A 20,108-nucleotide genomic window follows, 5' to 3' on the forward strand; every position below is an offset into this window, starting at 1 on the left:
AATCTGAGTGTGAAAAGACTTCTCGTGGAATCTGACAACCTTGAAGCGGTTAAAATTATCTCTGATAACAAGGCTTTGTGTTTGGGTAGCCAAAACTTAGTGAAAAGGATTAAACGATTATGTTCTTCCTTCGACTCCATCAACTTTGGGCATGTCTTCAGGGAGCAGAACAAGGTTGCTGACCGTCTTGCTGCGGAGGGCCATGTGAGGATGTTGGGTGTCTCAACTTTCTCGCATCCTCTGGACTTCCTTTTTTCTTTACTCTCAGATGATCTAGTGAGGGTTAGCTTTCCTAAGCTAATCCCGGGTTAGTTTGTGGGGTTGTCTTGTTTGTTTTTGTTTTCCTTTTCCTACCAAAAAAAGAAGAAGAAAACATATTATATGATTATCAAGATAATATTACCACTCTAATTCTAAAGTTTTGTTCTCATAGACGAAAATCTCACTTTTATTAGTAAAACTCCAAAAATAATTTCATTATTTAAATATATTTTTATGTATTATAAAGACCTAAATTATATCATGTGTATATGCCATTTTTTTAGAATGTAATTAAGAATATAAATTATTAAAAAAGGAAAAAATACTCATAAAATATCAATTTTACACAAATAGCTATTAGCAACCAGCTAAGTTTTATCAAACAAGTTTACACAAACAGTTAGTCAAATCACCTAACTAAAAAAGTAATCAAGTAACAACTACTGTAATCAGCTAACGACTAGTTGACGAACATAGCCCTTATTTTTGCATCATGTTGGATCTCGTCTGGCTCTATGATTTTTTTTTTTGTTTTCTCATATGTTAAGCGAGATCCTTGGTATTATGTAAAACAAAATTCGTGCACAATTGTTCACTAGTTGTATAAGAATTTATGGCTTTTACAACACCATTAAAATCCAATTCGTGGACCTCTAGGCATGCTTTGTTGAATCAATCTTGGTGTGCCTTGAGGGACTCTCCTGGATTCTTCTTCATAGTGTAAAGCTTTTGACAAGCTATGAGTGGTGGTATTAAGGCCCACAAATATTTCATAGAATTGTCTCAAATGTTCCCAACTATGTATGGTGTTAGCCTATAAACCTTGGAACCATGCCTAGTTGGTCTCGTCATGGTTGTGGATGAGTCCCATTCCATTGTGTAAATGGGTAAATGGGGTTGCTTGATCTTTTTGTCTAGTGATTGCCTCAATATATGCTAGGAGAAGGGATAGTCTCATCTAACAAGAAATGATTGATATGTTGAGACTTCATAATCCTCTAGAACATATATGACTGCTTGTGTAAGTTGCTCGAAACTAAGTCTCTCCACCTTTCTATGGTGATGGACCCATCATGTATTCAAATCTTGGACAAAATTGTGGAGCCATATACCCTGTCTCCAACATAATCAATTTCCTACTCATGTGTGGATGGATTTTGTGAAGATGGGATGAGTATAAGGGGTATGAGTCGTTGTTGGAACTGGAACTCAGAAAAAAGGAACAGACCGAACAAAAATAAATGGACAGAGTCGCGGACAATGTCGCTTTCTTTAAGACGTTCGTGGAACTGCCGGAAAATTGCAAACAGTATGAACTCTAGTCGCCTCCAGGATAAAACAACCCTCTGTAAATACGATTTTGTATTGCACCGTACAAAAATCGTTTTTGTCTACACTCTCAATTTTTTTGCTCAGTTTCGAAAAGTACAGAATGAATGAAATTAATTGTTTGTCGAATGGCAGTCTCATACCACCTATTTATACAGAAAAATAGAGCGGTTGAGCTCTGATTTACAGGAGAAGAAGGTGGGAGGAAAAACAGGAAGGTGGGGAAAGACTGGGTTTTGGAGAAGACACGTTCAGAATAAAATAGACGTTACACCACACCACACCACACCAACCCAACCCGGCCCGGCCCGGTTCGGTCGGACGGACGGCGGCGGCGCGCGCGCACGTGTGTGGTGGTCAACCAAGGAGGTACGTCCTCACCCTTTCACAAAAGTGGGTACTGACGCGGCCTCGCGCGGTTGTGGAGCGAGGCCGATCTTAGGGATAAGTGTACCCCGTCGTTATCAAGTAATAAATTTCTAGTTAAGTCCAGGTTATCGTCCACATGATTTATTTCTGCAAGTATCGAGCTACTTGGTTTCACGAGTTATCTAGGCTTAGGGGGTTTTGAGTTTGTTTGATTAAGTTAATCTACTCCTAGGTTGAATTATACTAATCCTAACTAAGTTATCTGATTCTGACTAAGTTATTCTATGCCTAATTAAGCTACTCTACCCCTAATTAAGTAAACTACTCCTAAGTGATCTTTTACCAATGCAATTATCCGAAGGAACATGAAGGGATACGATGATAATGAAAATAGATTGTTTAAGCAATTGAATTAAAACCTAAGTCACTTGTGTCCGAGGCGATTAACCCGACCTATCCTTCTAAAGTCCCTAGTTCGTGATTCCCTTGTAAGGCCGAAACTAGCTCTAAGGCTCAACAATTTGGGCTTAATCTTCTATAGGGTCGTCAATCCTATAGGCACTGACTAGGTCAGATTCAGCTCGCAATATGTGCCAACTTGATTTTGGGATTATCGAATGAGTTAAACTAATCAGACAAAGCGTAAGACAAAGATTAAAGCATTAAAACGATTGAATAAACAAGAAATATAATATATATCAAAGATGAAAGTATTGTCACGAAGTTACAATGAGCCTAGGATTCATAACATGTATCAGAGGCTAGACAGAATATAAAAGAAGAAAAATCCCTTTCAGGGAACCTGTCTACCAATGCAGGCGTCTTCCTAGGACTTAAGGATGGAGCTTGAGCAATCCTCGGTGAACGGAGCTTCGGAGGTGTCTTCAATGGAGGTTTGAAGGATATGGAGGAGGTGGAGAGGATTTCTCAAGATGAAAAGCTAAGAAAATTACAAAGATAAAAGATACTAATTTACATTGGAAAAACTCTATTTATAGGCGTGGCTCGGCCCTCTTTTTGACCTATTTTTGTGTCCTTATGCAGGTAGGAAGTCGTGGGGTCTGTCGTGGCATCGTGGGGGCGAAATTGGTCTTTTTGACCAATTCCCGCAGGTCTGCTCGCCGAGTAGGCATCCTGCTCGGTGAGTAGGCCTCTAGGGGCCTGCTCGGCGAGCAGGCATGGCCTACGGAGGCCCGCTCGTCGAGCATTCTTGCCCGGTATGCCCCCGCGTGCTTGCCGACTGCCGTCGATGCCTTTTTCGTCCGAACTTATACCTGCGCATGTACAGAAACTCCAGATAACATTAGTCCAAAGGCTAAATTGACCCGCCAATCGCTTATTTTGAGTAAACGCTTCGTTTGGTGCGACTTTTGACGGACCAATTAGCTTCAAAAGATAACGGATTTATACTATGCATGCTATTTTGGCCGTAGTTGCCTAAATTGGTCATAAAACAAGCCTAAACAACGAAAAATAAATAAAACGTTTGTTAGACGAGGTGCCGCGGCCTAATCTCCCAGGCGGATCGGGGGGTGGACACCTCATGGCGACGTAAGCGGTGATTGGCGCTGAAAGCAACCAATCGTGGAATCAAGCTGCTCGGCAGGACCGTAGCTCGGAGATATGGAAGAGTCGCCACCCACGAATGGGAAAATGAACACCGATCCCTTGCGGGAGACCGGTGTGGGTTCGGGAAACTTAGGTACGAGCCGAGAAGGCTAGCTCCTTTCCGGAGAAAGGCTACTAGGCACCCTGACATCGCCCGGTTTATGAACCACCGGCCTCCTACTCAGCATGTTAGGCGATAACGGACTAATCGTATATTCCTTTAAGTTTAAAATTCATTTGAAACCTTTTCTTTCTCGTTTTGAAAACCGTTTTGAGCATATATTATTGAAAAGCCACTTTGGTAAAGAATCACCCATTTACATCAGTTCAAAAATACATAGGAAAGGAAGGGGGAGAAGGAAGAATTGATTTATTTACAACGTGATTTATGTTCCGTGTTACATACTAATTCTATACTAATTCACTTCCCCAAAACGAGTTCATTTACATGGTTCGCACCTTAATCGCCGTTGGAACGATTTAGGTACGTTTCAAAACCCCGTTTGATGAAGTTCACCCGAATCGCCGTTGGAACGACTCAAGCGTTTGAAAACATCAAGATAAAAACCTTTAATAAGAAAACGTGGTTAAGCATACAAGTCAATTTATTTTGTACAAATCATTTAAGAAAACGATTCAAAAACTCTATTATTCACAATGAAAACGATTTTAATTACAAGGTTCGCTTAATCCGTCGTTGGAACGGACTAAGGTTTTAAAGCGTGATGTTTTGGGAAACGATTTTGAAATGTCAAGAAAACACTATTTATTTACATTAGGAACTTCTAAAAACTCATTAGTTTAAATAATTAAATTGAAAACTCTTTTTGTGATTTATTTTCCCCTTTTTCCTTAGTGGATTCTCTACTTGTTATAATTACAATAATAAACATATTTAAACCAAAATTCACTCCCAAATAAAGCCCATTTGAAACATGGACACCTAAATGGCCCAAAAGAATAAAGAAAAGAATACAAGCATATATATATACATTTTAATCCAAAAAGGAAATATGAAATAAAAGTTAATGAAAAGAGACTATATAATACATGTATGAAAATACTAAACATAATACATTTATACTTTAAACATGTGAAAATAGTAAATAAAACTCCTAGATAAGAAAATAACATTTGTCACCAAAATAGTTTTATTTAATAATAACTAATATAGCCCAAATATCCCAAAACTATATATATACATAACTAATGTAATTTTAAATGTCAAAAATAATATATATTTATCCACTAATATTTACTAATTATCTCCAAAATGCTCAAGTAAATAACATTTAAAATAAAATCCAATATAACTCAAATGAATGAAAAAGGAAATATATATATACATATACTTATAATAGATCAAATTAATGAAAAATAATATATAGACATTCTAAATAACTATAGGTACCAAATATCTAAAAAATAGTTTAAAAGTATATATTACATAACTATATATATGTATACCAAGGATCAAAAACTTAAAAGTTGAGAAAGAAGGACTAAAACAGCATTTTTTACATTCCAGCAGATTTACCGATGGAAAATCCGTCGGTAAACAGCAATTAGTGACAGAAATGGCAAATTACAGCAGCACTCCAATTATTTCCAGATTTATTCAAAAGCTTTAAATTAAATCTAATTCAATCGTTTTGGATTTCCGAACTACCAAAAATGGATCATAGTCAATAACGGACGTTCCTAAAACGACGTTTTTATTTTAAAACGTTATTTGGAAATTCTTTAAATTACAACTTATAATTACAACGTCTTTAATACCCGAACTACCTTTTTATCGGATCACGGTTCGTATTGGGATATCAAAACGAGGTTTTTTATTTTAAAACAAAACCACATTTTATTCAACACGAGACAAAAATTAAATAAATACGCTAAATTAAATAAAACGTGATAAAATAAATGAATAACTAAATAAATAAAAACTATAACATAAAAATAAATAGAAGAAGGAAATAAATTAAATAAAATAAAAGAGTTTAGTCCTCAGATAATACCTTAAATTCGGTATCTGACAGTCGAAGCCGATTGATTCCACGAGTCGTGATTTTCCGTTTTTTTGTGTTTTTTAGTAAAAATTTAACTTTGGGAAAATTTGGATTTTTTTGGGAAAAAAAATATTTTCTCCAAAAAATTGACTTTCTCTCTCTAAAAATGTTTAGAGTGAGAAAGCTCCAAAGAATCTCCTCCCCTAAATGCATGGGGATCCGTGCCTTTTATAAGCAAACGGGTCCCCGGACAAATGGGCGACGCCCGAGTAAAATTGGGCGTCGACCAAGGGGGTTAGGCGGCCGCCCAAAGCATGTTGGGCGGCCGCCCAACCTTGCGTTGGGCGAGCGCCCAACGCGAGGTTGGGCGTGCGCGCCCAACTGCCGTTGGGCGTCCGCCCGACGCGGTTGGGCGCTCGCCCAACGGCCGTCGGGGCGCGTCTCGCGCCGCCGGGCGTGCACGCCCCCTGCGGCCGTCGAGCTCACGTTCCGCGCCGTCGGGCGTCCACGCGTCGTGACCACCGAACGTGTGTTCCGTGCTGCCGGGTGCACACGCCCCATGGCCAACGAGCGCGCGCCTCGCTCTGCCAAGCTCGTGCATTGCTCGGACATCGAGCGCGTGCTATTCCTGGTTGGATGCGTGCGTCCGACGGGTGTCGAGCGCGCGCTTTGCATCGTCGAGCGGGTGTCCGACTGTCGTCGAACGCGCGCCGGCCGCCGCTAAGTACTCGCATCATGCCGCTAAGCATTCGCGAGCCATCCAATCAACAACAGCGACCCACCGTAACTTATTTATTTTATTATTTTTTTTCGAAACTTCCGGAATCAATCGCTTCCACCGTCTTATTTTCAGGTTTTCGTCACAGGTCCTCCGACTCGGTGTCTACAGTTGCCCCTACTTTGCTATTTTGACAGTGATGTGTGTGTTTTGAAAATGTTTTTTTGCTAACGCACACATGCAATGTAAAACATATAAAAAGTAAAAGACACGTAAAGAGTAGGAGGGAGAATACCTGACCTTCGCGTTGCGCGCTCCGGTGTTGTTTGTCGATTCTTTCCAGCCTTGCCTCTGAATCGGCCGTCGGTGGATGTTTTTCTCTCGAAATCTAGCGTACATTAACTATGGGTAAGAATGGCTCAAAAGCAACCTCGGTCGTGGACCGTAGGTAAGATGGCTAAAAAGCTACCTCGATCGTGAACCGTAGGTAAGATGGCTAAAAAGCTACCTCGGTCGTGAACCGTAGGTAAGATGGCTAAAAAGCTACCTCGGTCGTGAACCGTAGGTAAGATGGCTAAAAAGCTACCTGGGTCGTGAACCGTAGGTAAGATGGCTAAAAAGCTACCTCGGTCGTGAACCGTAGGTAAGATGGCTAAAAAGCTACCTCGGTCGTGAACCGTAGGTAAGATGGCTAAAAAGCTGCCTCGGTCGTGAACCGTAGGTAAGATGGCTAAAAAGCTACCTCGGTCGTGAACCGTAGGTAAGATGGCTAAAGAGCTACCTCGGTCGTGAACCGTAGGTAAGATGGCTAAAAAGCTACCTCGGTCGTGAACCGTAGGTAAGATGGCTCAAAGGCAGAAAAGTTCTTTCTAACGATTATGAATTCTTTTAAAACACCATTGTCTGGAGCTAGTGTCTCGGAGGTTTAATGGGAACGTGTTTTGGTCTGGAATGATATAGACTAATGATTATTTTTCTATTAACTGTTGTCTGTACTTTGACTGGTGTCACTGTTCTATAAAAATTGGCTGTTGTCTGGAGTTCATATCTTGACAGTATTGGTTGCTGTCTGGGAGAAATGCAGGCTGAAACGGACTGCAAATCGGAGGTCTGTGCATCTGGTAAATAATTATTTACTTTTTACCTTTATGTCAAATCGTACCTTTTCGGTATTTACGGGAATGCCATTCCCTCTTCCTATATAAGGTGGTGGGGTTTCATTTCAACCCCACACCTTCTCTCTCTTCTTTCTCTCTCTAGACTTTGATTTGGATTATCCTCGGGATGGATTTGGATGAATGCGATGGCACGAGAGGCATGGATGAGGTTTACGTGAACCTGGATAGAGTGGACCCTTTCCATGACCCTGAGACGCATCTGAGCCGGACACGCTGCAACGAGGTAAGTGATTTCTCACTTTTGTTTGATTCAAATGCTAGGCTTTAGTATTCCTATCCGAACATGATTTGCATGCTAACTTTTAGATTGCCTTAGAGGACTTTAGCTAGAAAACATGAATTTCTTCACTTACAAGTAACACTTGTTTGTTTCTGTGTACGAACGCGCGTTATATGCATGTGAGTAGTAACCCTGCGAATTCCTGCATGCTAACAGTAAAAATAACGTGAATAGTAAAAACGTGAATAGTGCACGTGAATAGTAAAAACGTGAATAGTGATAACTTAACTAATGCACGTGAATAGTAAAAATGTGAATAGTGCACGTGAATAGTAAAAAATTTGAATAGTGAAAACTTAACTAATGCACGTGAATGGTAAACTTAACCTATGCTCCTTGTCAATGCGGACGAGAGTGGACTAAAGAATTAACTAAACCTTACATGAGCGACCCTAAAGGAGAGACTTTTATAGAAAGTTGGCCCTAATTGACCAGATGTCTCTAGGTTAGATAATGAAAGAATACCTAGTCTTAACGCGTTTTCATCAATCGTACGCTTTAGGAATCGTATTTAAATTTTCCTGTCTTGTTCCTTCTAGTTCATCGAGATTTCCGGGACTACGGCCGAGATTCATTCGTGGTATGCTAGGCTAGGCGCCGCGGCGAGAGCCCATATGCGCGAGTTGGGCTTCGAGCCCTTTATTTCAGCGCTGCCCCGCACCAACGGGGTGTGTGATCGTTTTGGCCTACGTACCTTATGCGAGCGGTGGGTTGACTCGACCCCACACCTTCCATCTTTCCTTTGGGGAGATGACCATCTCGCCCAGAGATTTCTCTTTGTTGACGGGGCTGCGGGGGAGCAGCACTCCAGTTCCCTTTCATTTTGACCTGATGCGACCGCGGGTTGACCTCGCTAGGCTTGCTGCTTTGATTGGGCCGAGAGTTTGTCCAGGCGCCAGATCTACTCCGGCGAAGTTTATTTCTACTGCGAGCCTTTTGAGTCGCCGGGATTTTTGCGAGACGGACGATACTGACTTGGCAGTTCGTAGTTTCTTAGTGTATACTCTGAGCGAGATGATTTTCCGTACCAAGGGCGGAAAGGTACACGCGGGTCTTATTTAGGCACTCGGTGATTTGGATACGGCGGCTTCCTATGATTGGGCGGGGGCAGGTCTAGCCTTTCTATATAAATTTTTGGATCTGACTTGCCGGAAGCGCAAGGACCTCGGTGGTTACACCTTTGCCCTGCTGGTACGTGACGCGCCCTTGACTCGCCCATTTTATCTTCTTCGCGCTTTTCACACTTATAATCTTTGTTTTTACCGCAGGTTTGGGCGTATGAGAGGCGGATTCTTCCCAGTCAGTCTCGGCCTCGGCCACGAGTACCGAGGCTCCCTCTCATGACCTGATGGAGAGATTTTGACCTAGGCGCTGAGAGGAGACGGACGGTGGCGCGACTCCTAGATTGGATTGACTCGTGGACCCTGGGACAGGTAGATGTCGTCTAGTCGTGCTAGATTCTTGTTTGAACCGTTCTGACTTTCTCTTTGTGTTTTTTTTAGATTAAGTTCAGGTGGGACGACCTCGACTTCGGTCCCGATTACATGTATGTATCTGTGATCCAGGAGCAGCAGTGCGTGCTCACCGGCCCCTGCGTGCGGGCATGGTATTTGGGGGACCGAGGCATCACCGGGGTTAGTGACGCACACTGGACATCGGGCGAGATTCCCGTTTCCATGTTCGCGGTGCGGACCATGCCCCTGTCGGTCATCCGTCAGGACTTGACCCGTCGGTTTATCGGTAGAAAGGTGTGGGTTCATGCCAGGGGCCGTGATCCCTACCTATCGACTCTGTTGAGCGCGAGGGATGCCCCGGCGGTAGCGATAGAGGTGGATCCGGTGGCAGACGTATTTTCGAGGGAGGCTGTCGCGGTAGTCTTTGGTCAGGAGGAGGTCCCGGTAAGTGATTTCGCTTTTTACCTTTTATTCATGAGATGGTTAGCGGTATTCATTGTGTTTTTATTTACAGGAGGGGTCCTGGAGGAGTGCTCATTTGTCAGACTTCTTTGACGGTACTCGAGCTCAGACATCCGTAGACGAGCCACCCTACTATGTCAGCGAGTCCTCCAGTGCCGCCCGACCGGAGAGGTCTTCCCTAGGCGTGCCCGTACCGGACTACGGGAGAGATTTTGCCATAGTTTGTTACGATGAGTCCGGGGCAGCTTATGCGGGGGTCGAGGCGGCTCCTTCTATCTTTACCTCGAGGGTCCCATTTGATCCTTCAGACGCTTCTCTGACTACGAGAGAGACCTGTACAGATTATGTGGGACTGTCTGGTTACCTCCGAGACCGCCTCAGCTTGCGTTGTGCCGATCACCTGGTATGTATCCTTACTTTATTTTAGTGTAATGGAATGCATGCATGTATGTATGATTTCTGTTCTTGCCTATGCTGCTTCGTTTTTTTTCTCTTTTTTTTTTCACATCTGTTTTTCTTCTTTTTTTTTTCCTTTTTTAGAGCGATCTTCACGCCCTGAGCGGAGACGGAGTGAGTCGGTGCGGGAGGCCGATGCCAGGGTTGGCCAGGTGTACCAAGAGCGGAACGACCACTGGTCGGAGGTGATGCGGAGGGAGACTGCTGGACGTCTTGTCGTTGAGGAGAGGGCGCGTGATGAGACGATTGGACGCCTCGCTGCCGGGGAGAGGGTGCATGTTGAGACCACAGGACGCCTCGCTACCAAGGAGAGAGCACGAGTTGCTGAGGAGAGGCTCCGAGTTACCGAGGAAACCTTATCTGCGAGCGGGCATCACATTTGAGGGGGTTTGAGGCCTACTGGGACTTCCCTCCATATTAGGCTTATTATGTATTGCTTTGTAGTTTTCATTAGAGTTACCCCGATATATAGCTGATGTATAGGGAGTGGGGTGGATAGTAGGTAGGTTTTTTTTGTGAACAGTAAGATAGGAAATGTAAAACTCATGATTCATATTACCATACCTTCAGTAGATTGTGATGATTCCAATCATTCTCGTCAAATATATTCATGCCTTTATTTATTTACAAACAACAGAAATACTTAGCCTCTTATACATTGTTTTTGTAACTGCTCAAGTTATAACTATTGTTACCAGGACCCGCCTTTCGGTTTTCGGATCCCGGCGATTTTTCTCCTCTCCTTTTACTATCCCAGAATTTTTAAATGAGTGCCCTTTCGGGTTTTCACCCATTGGGATTTCCCTTATTGTTGCATAGGTCGCCCTTTGCGGGTTTTCAACCTATCGGGAATTTTTCTTTCTTTTTCTCTTTTTTTTTACGAAAAGTATTTCTTAAGCCTATCCAGGTTGGTAGGTTCGGAGAATTCCATGCCGTCCATGGTAGTTAACTTCACCGCTCCTTTGCTTAGTATCTTCTTCACGACGAATGGCCCTTCCCAGTTAGGTTTAAACTTGCCCCTAAGGTCGGTGTGCGTCACACGAATCTGTTTCAGCACCAAATCTCCGTCTTTGATAGGACTGGTCTTGACCTTTTTGTTGAAAGCTCGAGCCATCCTTCTTTGATATAACTGTACATGGTAAAGGGCTTCCATCCTTTTCTCGTCAACCAAAGCCAACTGCTCATATCGCTTCTTCACCCATTCCGTCTCGGGGATTTCTGCTTCCATTGCGATTCTCAACGATCGCTTTTCGATCTCAATCGGCAGGACTGCTTCTGTTCCGTATACCAAGGAGAATGGCGTTTCCCCAGTCGAGGTTCTGACTGTCGTGCGATAAGCCCATAATGCGAGTGGGAGCTGCTCATGCCAATTCCGATGTGATTCCACCGTTTTTACGAGAATCCTCATAAGATTCTTATTAGCTGCTTCTACTGCCCCATTAGCTTGTGGACGGTACGGAGAAGATCTGTGATGTTCAATGCCATATTCTCGGAAGAGACTTTTTACTTCCCCCTGAAACTGGACCCTATTATCCGTGATCATATGATGAGGCACTCCGAACCTGGTGACCAAGTGTTTCTCAATGAACTTTCTCATCTGCTTGGATCCCAATTTGCTAAACGACTCTGCCTCTACCCACTTGGTGAAATAATCGATGGCGACTGCAATAAACTTGTGCCGTTTGAAGCATAAGGCCTTACCTCACCAATGATGTCAATGCCCCAAGCCGCGAATGGCCAAATAGGTGCTAACACATGTAATTCCATGGCTGGAAGATGACTACAATCGCCGTGGATTTGACAATCGTGGCATTTCTTCGCATACTCGCTACAATCTCTTTCCATGGTGAGCCAGTAGAAGCCTTGCCTTATGATTTTCTTTGCTAACACCGCTCCTCCCATATGGGCCCCGCAAATTCCCGAGTGTACTGATTCCATTGCCTCGCGGGCTTCTCCCGCACCCAAGCACCTTAGTTGTAACCCATCGATGTGCCTTTTGTAAAGTAAGTCGTTGTGGATGACGAACTGCCGAGCTAACCTTCTAATCACAGCTTGATCCCTCGGTTCTGACTCTACCGGATATGTTCCATGCTTCATGAAGTTCACGATATCGAAATACCACGGTTTTTCATCTGCCCCTAACAGCATTACGTACTCGTAGCATGGTTTGTGAGATCTCCTCAATACCAACGGTTTCGAGGCAAGGTTCCGGGGGTTGTCCCAAACTGACACCAAAGTGGCCAAAGCATCCGCAGCCTGGTTCTGCGCTCGAGGAATGTGATTGAAACGACACTCCTTGAATCTTTGTGCCAACCCTTCTAGCTGATCTAGATATGGACGTAGCCTTTCTTCCCTCACTTCCCAGTTTCCTTGTGCCTGTTCGATGATCAACTTGGAGTCACCCCAAATTTCGACATATGATGCTCCCAGTGCTGCTAATGACTCTAAGCCATAAATGCACGCTTCATATTCGGCCATATTATTGGTAAGAGGGAATGACAACTTCTTGGCCATCGAGATTCTTTCTCCCTCTGGTGAAATAAGTAGTACTCCAACTCCGGCTCCATTCGAATTAACTTCTCCGTCGAAGAACATTTTCCATGGTATAACTTCAATTGCGTTTAAGTGTTCATCAGGGAAATCATAATTTATCTCTTCCTCTTTTGTATTCAGAGGTTGGTTGGCCAGAAACTCTGCCACGGCCCTCCCTTTGATAACCTTCTTCGTTACATATTCAATGTCAAACTCGGATAAAAGTAGTAACCATCAGGCTAACTTCCCTGTCAAAGACGGAGTTCGGTACAGATACTTCACGGGGTCCATCCGAGAAATAATGATCACTTTATATGATTGAAAATAATGCCGTAGTTTCTTCGTTAGCCATACTACTGCCACACACGTCTTTTCGATCATGTTGTACTTGAGCTCGTACTCCAGGAACTTCTTACTCAGATAATACACCGCGTGCTCAACACCGGTGTCTCCCTCTTGGGCCAGCATTGCCCCAACGGATCGCTCCTCGATTGCCACATAGAGGAGCAGCGGTTTTCCCAGTTTAGGCGGTCTCAGAATCGGCGGATTAGACAAGTAATCTCGGACCTTCTCTAAGGCTTGCTGACACTTATCATTCCAAATCGTGGGTTGATCTTTCCGTAGCAACTTAAAGATCGGCTCGCAGATTGCAGTGAGTCTTGCTATGAACCGGCTGATATACTGAACCTGCCCCAGAAACCCTCTCACTTCTTTCTCATTCTTTGGTGCCGGCATTTCTCGTATGGCCTTCACTTTGTCGGGATCTACCTCAATTCCCTTGTTTCCGATTATATAGCCTAAGATTTTCCCCGATGAAACGCCGAAGAAGCACTTCTTCGGGTTTAACCTTAGTTTGAATTCTGCAATTCGGGCCAAAAACTTCTCGAGTGCAGCAAAATGCCCCTCTCTCGTCTCTGATTTGACCATCATGTCATCCACATAAACTTCTACCTCCTTGTGTATCATATCATGGAACAGTGCTGTGCCCATTCGCTGGTAAGTTGCCCCGGCATTCTTCAAACCAAACGGCATTACCCTGTAGTAGTATGTTCCCCACTCAGTTGTGAACGAGGTTTTTGCTTTGTGTTTCTCGGCCATCTGAACTTGCATGTAGCCCATGAAACCGTCCACATTCGTGTGTAAGATGCTCGATGATGCACTATCGATCAATACGTCAATATGGGGCAATGCGAACTCATCTTTCGGGCATGCTTTGTTAAGATCTCTATAATCGACGCACATTCTTACTTTACCGTCCTTTTTTGCGATGGGCACCACATTTGCGACCCAAGGGGGATAGTCGATTACTTCGATGAACCCTGCTTCTAACTGCTTCTTCACTTCTTCTCTGATCTTATCTGCCCATTCCGGTCTCATGCGTCGGAGTTTCTGTTTCACGGGCTTAGCATCGGGGTATGTCGGAATACGGTGAGTTACGATTGATTGATCGATTCCTAGCATGTCTTCGTACGTCCAAGCAAACACTATTTCGTATTTTTTAATTATTCTCTCAAATTCTTTCCTCTCTTCAATAGTTAATTCTTGAGCAATTTATATAAGTTTAGGATTTTCATCCGTGCCAAGATTGAAAGTTGACATTTCTATTGTATTGATTTCAAATGTAGGCATGTTATATGAATAAGAATGCATGGAATGATCACAATCAACATCAAGCAAGTAAGCAAAATCAGAATTCATTTCATCGATAGTGTTGGCGAGTACATCATCAGATTCAAATAAAGCAGTAATACAATTTTCATCATCGAGGTCCTCGGGTTTCTCATGAGCTTTGGAGGTACTAGGCTCATTCACCGCTCCTGTAGTTACTTCTACAGTGATGACTTGCTCCTCGGCATTCAAGTCTAACATCATAATCTCCTCGACAAAGCAGCTCGCTTTTCCACTGCCCCAGTCGGCAACATCATCAAAGATCTCAAATCCTGGCAGAATCTTTCCTTCGGCGCTAACAGCCACTTCCGACTCATCATCAGACTCATCCCAGATGTTGATCGGAACCCTCTGATTGATACCTTCCTCGTCGGAGGAACTTCCCCAAACGTCCACGACCATCAGATCCATTATGTGAGGGACATTCGGATTTATGTAGGAAGGGTCCGACGATCTATACCGAGCCCAGCCTATCAGTTCTTCATAGTCCTTGAGGAACACTCCATTCATTCTTCTAGCCACGAGTGGAATAGCACCCTTCCGGATGCACATGAGTTGCTCCTGATCACTCAAGGTGACCCGACACGAGGCATACTTGAACCTCCATCTTCTAGCATAATCCACAAATGGTTCCTCGGGGAATTGCCTGATCCTTTCTAAATCTTCCAGGGATCCCGTCCATGGAACATACATCTTGTATCTTGCCACAAAGGCACTCCTAAGTGGTACCCAATGACCCATTTCCTCCTCCGATAGGCCTTGATGCCACAACAAGGCTTCTCCCCTTAAGGTTTTTGGAAAATGTTCGTGTAATTCACACTGCGGGAATCCGGCGTCATACATATGATTGCGGAATAACCTCGCATGCTCAACAGGATCCTGGTATCCACCATACCTAGGCATCGCTAACACCGCATCAGGTGTTTGGTAAGACGGGGAATCCGGGGTTTGCTCTGCCAGCATCCATACTGTGTACTCCTTGATAAATCTTTTCGTCATTGCCGCCCAATCGGTCTTAACATACATCGGCAATGACATGTACCACATTAATGGTTCACCCATCAACGAATTACAAAACAAGCTAGTGATCTCTCCTTCTTTAAAACCCAAGGGCGCCATGGCCGATAAGTAGAAGTGAAGGTGCTCCATAGGGTCCTTGTTGCCATTATATTTGCTAACCCTCGGCAACGGACGCTTGATAGGTCCAATCTGCATTACGAAGCGCTCCGCGGCCCTGTCCTCAGCCCTTTGATACTTTTCTAGAAATAGATCTGACAATTGATCCCAATCATACTTGCAAGAGTCGGGTAATGAGTGAAACCACCCCAAAGGCTCGCCTATCAGAGAATGGTGGAACCACTGAGCAATCTCATCCACTCCGAAGGATTCAACAAACATATCGCGCATATATTCACGCAAGTGCACCTCGGGATTTCCCCTCCACTAAACAGGCCTAAATTAGGCAAAATAGTTCGAGACGACCCTTCTCCGGTCTCTTCGGCACTATCTTCATCATACGGTGCTCCACCATCCAATCCCTCTTCCATCGGTTCATCCTCTTGTTCCTCGCCAAGGAAGGACACATATAGACCATTTCCTACATTGTTCCTTTCGTCGGAATCCAGCAACTCCTCTACGTTCTCCTCGAAGGATTCCATCACTACGCATTCTGTCAAACCAACTCCGATCATGCTCAGCCTATGATTAGGCAATGGATTACGCCTAGTGGAAGGGTTTGCTGACGAAGGATCAACTATCTTTTTCTCCTCGATTAAATCCTGGATTTCGTGTTTCAGCCTCTCACAATTCTCAATTGTATGCCCATAACTGCTGTGGAACTCACAATACCCTCTAGCCTGTATCTACGGAGTAGGTGGAGCTTTGTTATAAGGGGTAAGGGCTTTCAATAGTCCTTTCTTCTGCAAACGTTCGAAAACCTTTGCGTAAGTCTGATCAAATTTGGCGAACCGCCTCTTTTCGATAGCATTAAGATCAAGCACTTTCACTGCTGCAGATTCTGCACTCGCACTCGGCCCTCCGGCACTATACCCAGACTTCGTCCATTTAGTGTATGCTTTCTTCAGCTCTCCATCCCCTTCAACGGTCAAGGCACAGCTATACATCTGATTGAAATCGGTAAAAGGCATATACCGCAACTCATTCTTAATATATGGCAATGTGTTGCCCACTACCATTCGGATCTGATCCTGCTCAAGCGGCTTTTGTTTCATAACCGCGGCCTTGGCCCTCCACCTTCTTACAAAATCAGAAAAGGATTCCCCCGTCTGCTGCTTAGTGCTCTCAAGTTCCTTCAAAGTGACCTCAAGCATGGTGTTGAAGCTATACTGAGCGATGAATGACTTCGCTAACTCTTTCCAATCCCTCTTCGTCACCATTGGTAATGCATGAAACCATGTGAGGGCAGCCCCCTCAAGATAAGTGTTAAACAGCCCTAGGACTTGATCCTCAGTAAGGATCGTGTGCTTCATTACAGCGACATACTGATTCATGTGGGCAGTGGGATCCCCAGTTCCATCGAACTTTTTCATGTCAGGGAGCCGAAATTTCAAAGGCAAAGCCGTTGCCGATAAACAATTCTTCAAGTTATAAAAGTCCTGACTCCCGGAACTTCCCCCACGTAGATCCTGCACCTCCTGCGTGATGTGTTGCTTCCACTCCTCTTCCTTAGCTTTCTCTTTCTCAAGATGCTTCCGGATATAATCTTGATAGTTATCCTCATTCCCAAAGCGAGGGCCATCGTTCACCTCATTCTCAGCGTGTTTACTGCCATTTTTATCATCTCTCATGGCCAGTTTAGCTAACTGGGCCGCTATCACCGCTAACTGCTCATTAATGTTGTTCACAGAGTTTTCCAATCCGGCCACTTTTTCGTCGGTCGCAGACATACTGGCTGAAGACTGAGTATACTCGGACGAAGATGATTCCGAAGCCACAACTGCCGATTCAGAACTGTCAATTTGTAGCTGGTCAAACTGCCTAACTAGCCGACTGCTCTCTCGGTACCACAATCGCTTAATGATGACGTCTGCGCGAACGGTATCCATTAGTATGTATGCATGATTTTATATGCATGATTCGTGGTGTGTGCGTTTATTTATTTACGGATATATAAGATAAGAAGAACAAACGTTAGTCTAATTACACGTATCACAACATCTCTCTTCCACCCTTATTCCTCCACACACTCGATGGTCCAAGTCTCTTTCCTAGGATTTTGGTTTGGGGCTCACATTGCGGTCCAGGGGACGCGTGATGCCGTCGATTATTGCGGAAAAGTAGATCAGTCATCAGACAATACAGTTCGTTTTGACATATCAACGTTCAGTGACTAAGAAATCGACCAAGTTGGATTGTCCTTTCGGAATAACTCATCTTTTGTCCTTTCGCGAGACGCATTAATTCGGGTTTTGACTCCCTTTGAGAGCATCTCAGTTTTTAGACGTGGTACGAGTTATTCTTCTAGTCCAATCGTTCGTTATTGTCAATGACTCGTTCCCTTTTGTTCGCACGGGTTCGTGTCTCGATTTTTGGATTACAACGGGATCTTTTGGATCTATGGAGAGACGTAACCACGTGTTTATTTAGTGATGGAATCACTTTTGGATTTTATTTTAGGGAACGGACTCATCGCGTAACGCGTTTGTTCTTAGCGTCGAGGATCCGTTTGCTCATTTTAGCTACGTGAAAAGACGGCGAGTCTTATTTTGAGCGCACGGTAACCTTTCGGCTAGCAACAGTTCGTTGTTCTTCCCAATCCACGGGATATATCATCTTAGTGTGGTTATAGAAAATCAACGTTTCGTTGAATCACATGCTTATTCAAAGCGAGGATATCACCGTTCTCTTTCCTTTAGGCACGACTTAAGCAAACACCTACATCGGGCCATATTTCTTGCAGTTTTGGTAACGGTCGAAATGATCGAGTCGTTAGTCAAAACCCGCAGTCTCGTCCATATGGCGCAATTATATGGTTTGGCTTAATTCGGCTTCGAGATTTTAAACGGGGTATACACTCATTCGAGGCACGCATTCAACGGCATTGGTTTATTTTCTTTAACTACGCTCGGGATTGACATATATCGTAAATTCGGAATGATGTTGGTCGTTTAGTTCATTTTTCGCTTTCCTTTTCTTAGTCACTTCTGCGGACACGTCCATTTCTCTTTAAGAACGACACGGGGCATAACGTAAAAGCTCGTCTTTTATTCGGAAGGGACGGGCTACTCGTGCGAAACTTTTCACGTTACGACAGGGTCGTTCGAAACAGAAATGTTCTTCGTTTTCGTTTCATTATGATCTCGTTTTATCCCAATTTATTTAAAGAATGTGAATAACGGTTACTGTTAATATAGTCTTTTGAATCGAAGTATAACTATCCTCAACACCAAACCGATTCATACTAATACGTGCTTACGTCGTAACGCATTTCCTGAACATGTGCCTTCGTCGGGACACAGAAAGGGACAAGGCGGGCCGCACATGTTCATTCATACGAGATGACTAAGTCGTCTTTAGTTTAAATCGTTTCGATGTTTTAGGGTAATTAGTATGTCGACTCAAGAGTATATATTAACGCATCATTTCATTTTCTTTACATACTTTAGGATTTAGACACGTATCATGGCGATTTGAAAACACGAACTGATTCATTTATCACGCCAAAAATAGTAACGGGTAATCCTATGGAAACTTCTAAGGCTACTATATACTGACACGGCTGAGCGTGGGACCTCACAAGACCGCACAAATTCGCCCCTAACGAATGGATGGGGACCCTTTGGCGCCTTACTGTAAAGGGGAACTTACACTAGCCTCTTTCGAGCGACGAATGGACTCTCGCTAGAGGTTTCGCGGAAATTACCCAAAAGGTTTGCAATAATGCACATGAATGCATACGAAAAGAAATAATACGATCCGTCCCCGTTAAGGGCTTAATACACGCCTTCCGGAATCAAATTTCTCACTTCCCCAGCAGAGTCGCCACTTGTTAGACGAGGTGCCGCGGCCTAATCTCCCGGGCGGACCGGGGGGTGGACACCTCATGGCGACGTAAGCGGTGATTGGTGCCGAAAGCAACCAATCGTGGAATCAAGCTGCTCGGCAGGACCGGAGCTCGGAGATATGGAAGAGTCGCCACCCAAGAATGGGAAAATGAACACCGATCCCTTGCGGGAGACCGGTGTGGGTTCGGGAAACTTAGATACGAGCCGAAAAGGCTAGCTCCTTTCCGGAGAAAGGCTACTAGGCACCCCGGCATCGCCCGATTTATGAACCATCGGCCTCCTACTCAGCATGTTAGGCGATAACGGACTAATCGTATATTCCTTTAAGTTTAAAATTCATTTGAAACCTTTTCTTTCTCGTTTTGAAAACCGTTTTGAGCATATATTATTGAAAAGCCACTTTGGTAAAGAATCACCCATTTACATCAGTTCAAAAATACATAGGAAAGAGAGGGGGAGAAGGAAGAATTGATTTATTTACAACGTGATTTATGTTCCATGTTACATACTAATTCTATACTAATTCACTTCCCCAAAACGAGTTCATTTACATGGTTCGCACCTTAATCGCCGTTGGAACGATTTAGGTACGTTTCAAAACCCCGTTTGATGAAGTTCACCCGAATCGCCGTTGGAACGACTCAAGCGTTTAAAAACATCAAGATAAAAACCTTTAATAAGAAAACGTGGTTAAGCATACAAGTCAATTTATTTTGTACAAATCATTTAAGAAAACGATTCAAAAACTCTATTATTCACAATG

Source organism: Euphorbia lathyris, chromosome 6 (genome assembly GCF_963576675.1).
Source record: "Euphorbia lathyris chromosome 6, ddEupLath1.1, whole genome shotgun sequence".
Classification (NCBI taxonomy): Eukaryota; Viridiplantae; Streptophyta; class Magnoliopsida; order Malpighiales; family Euphorbiaceae; genus Euphorbia; species Euphorbia lathyris.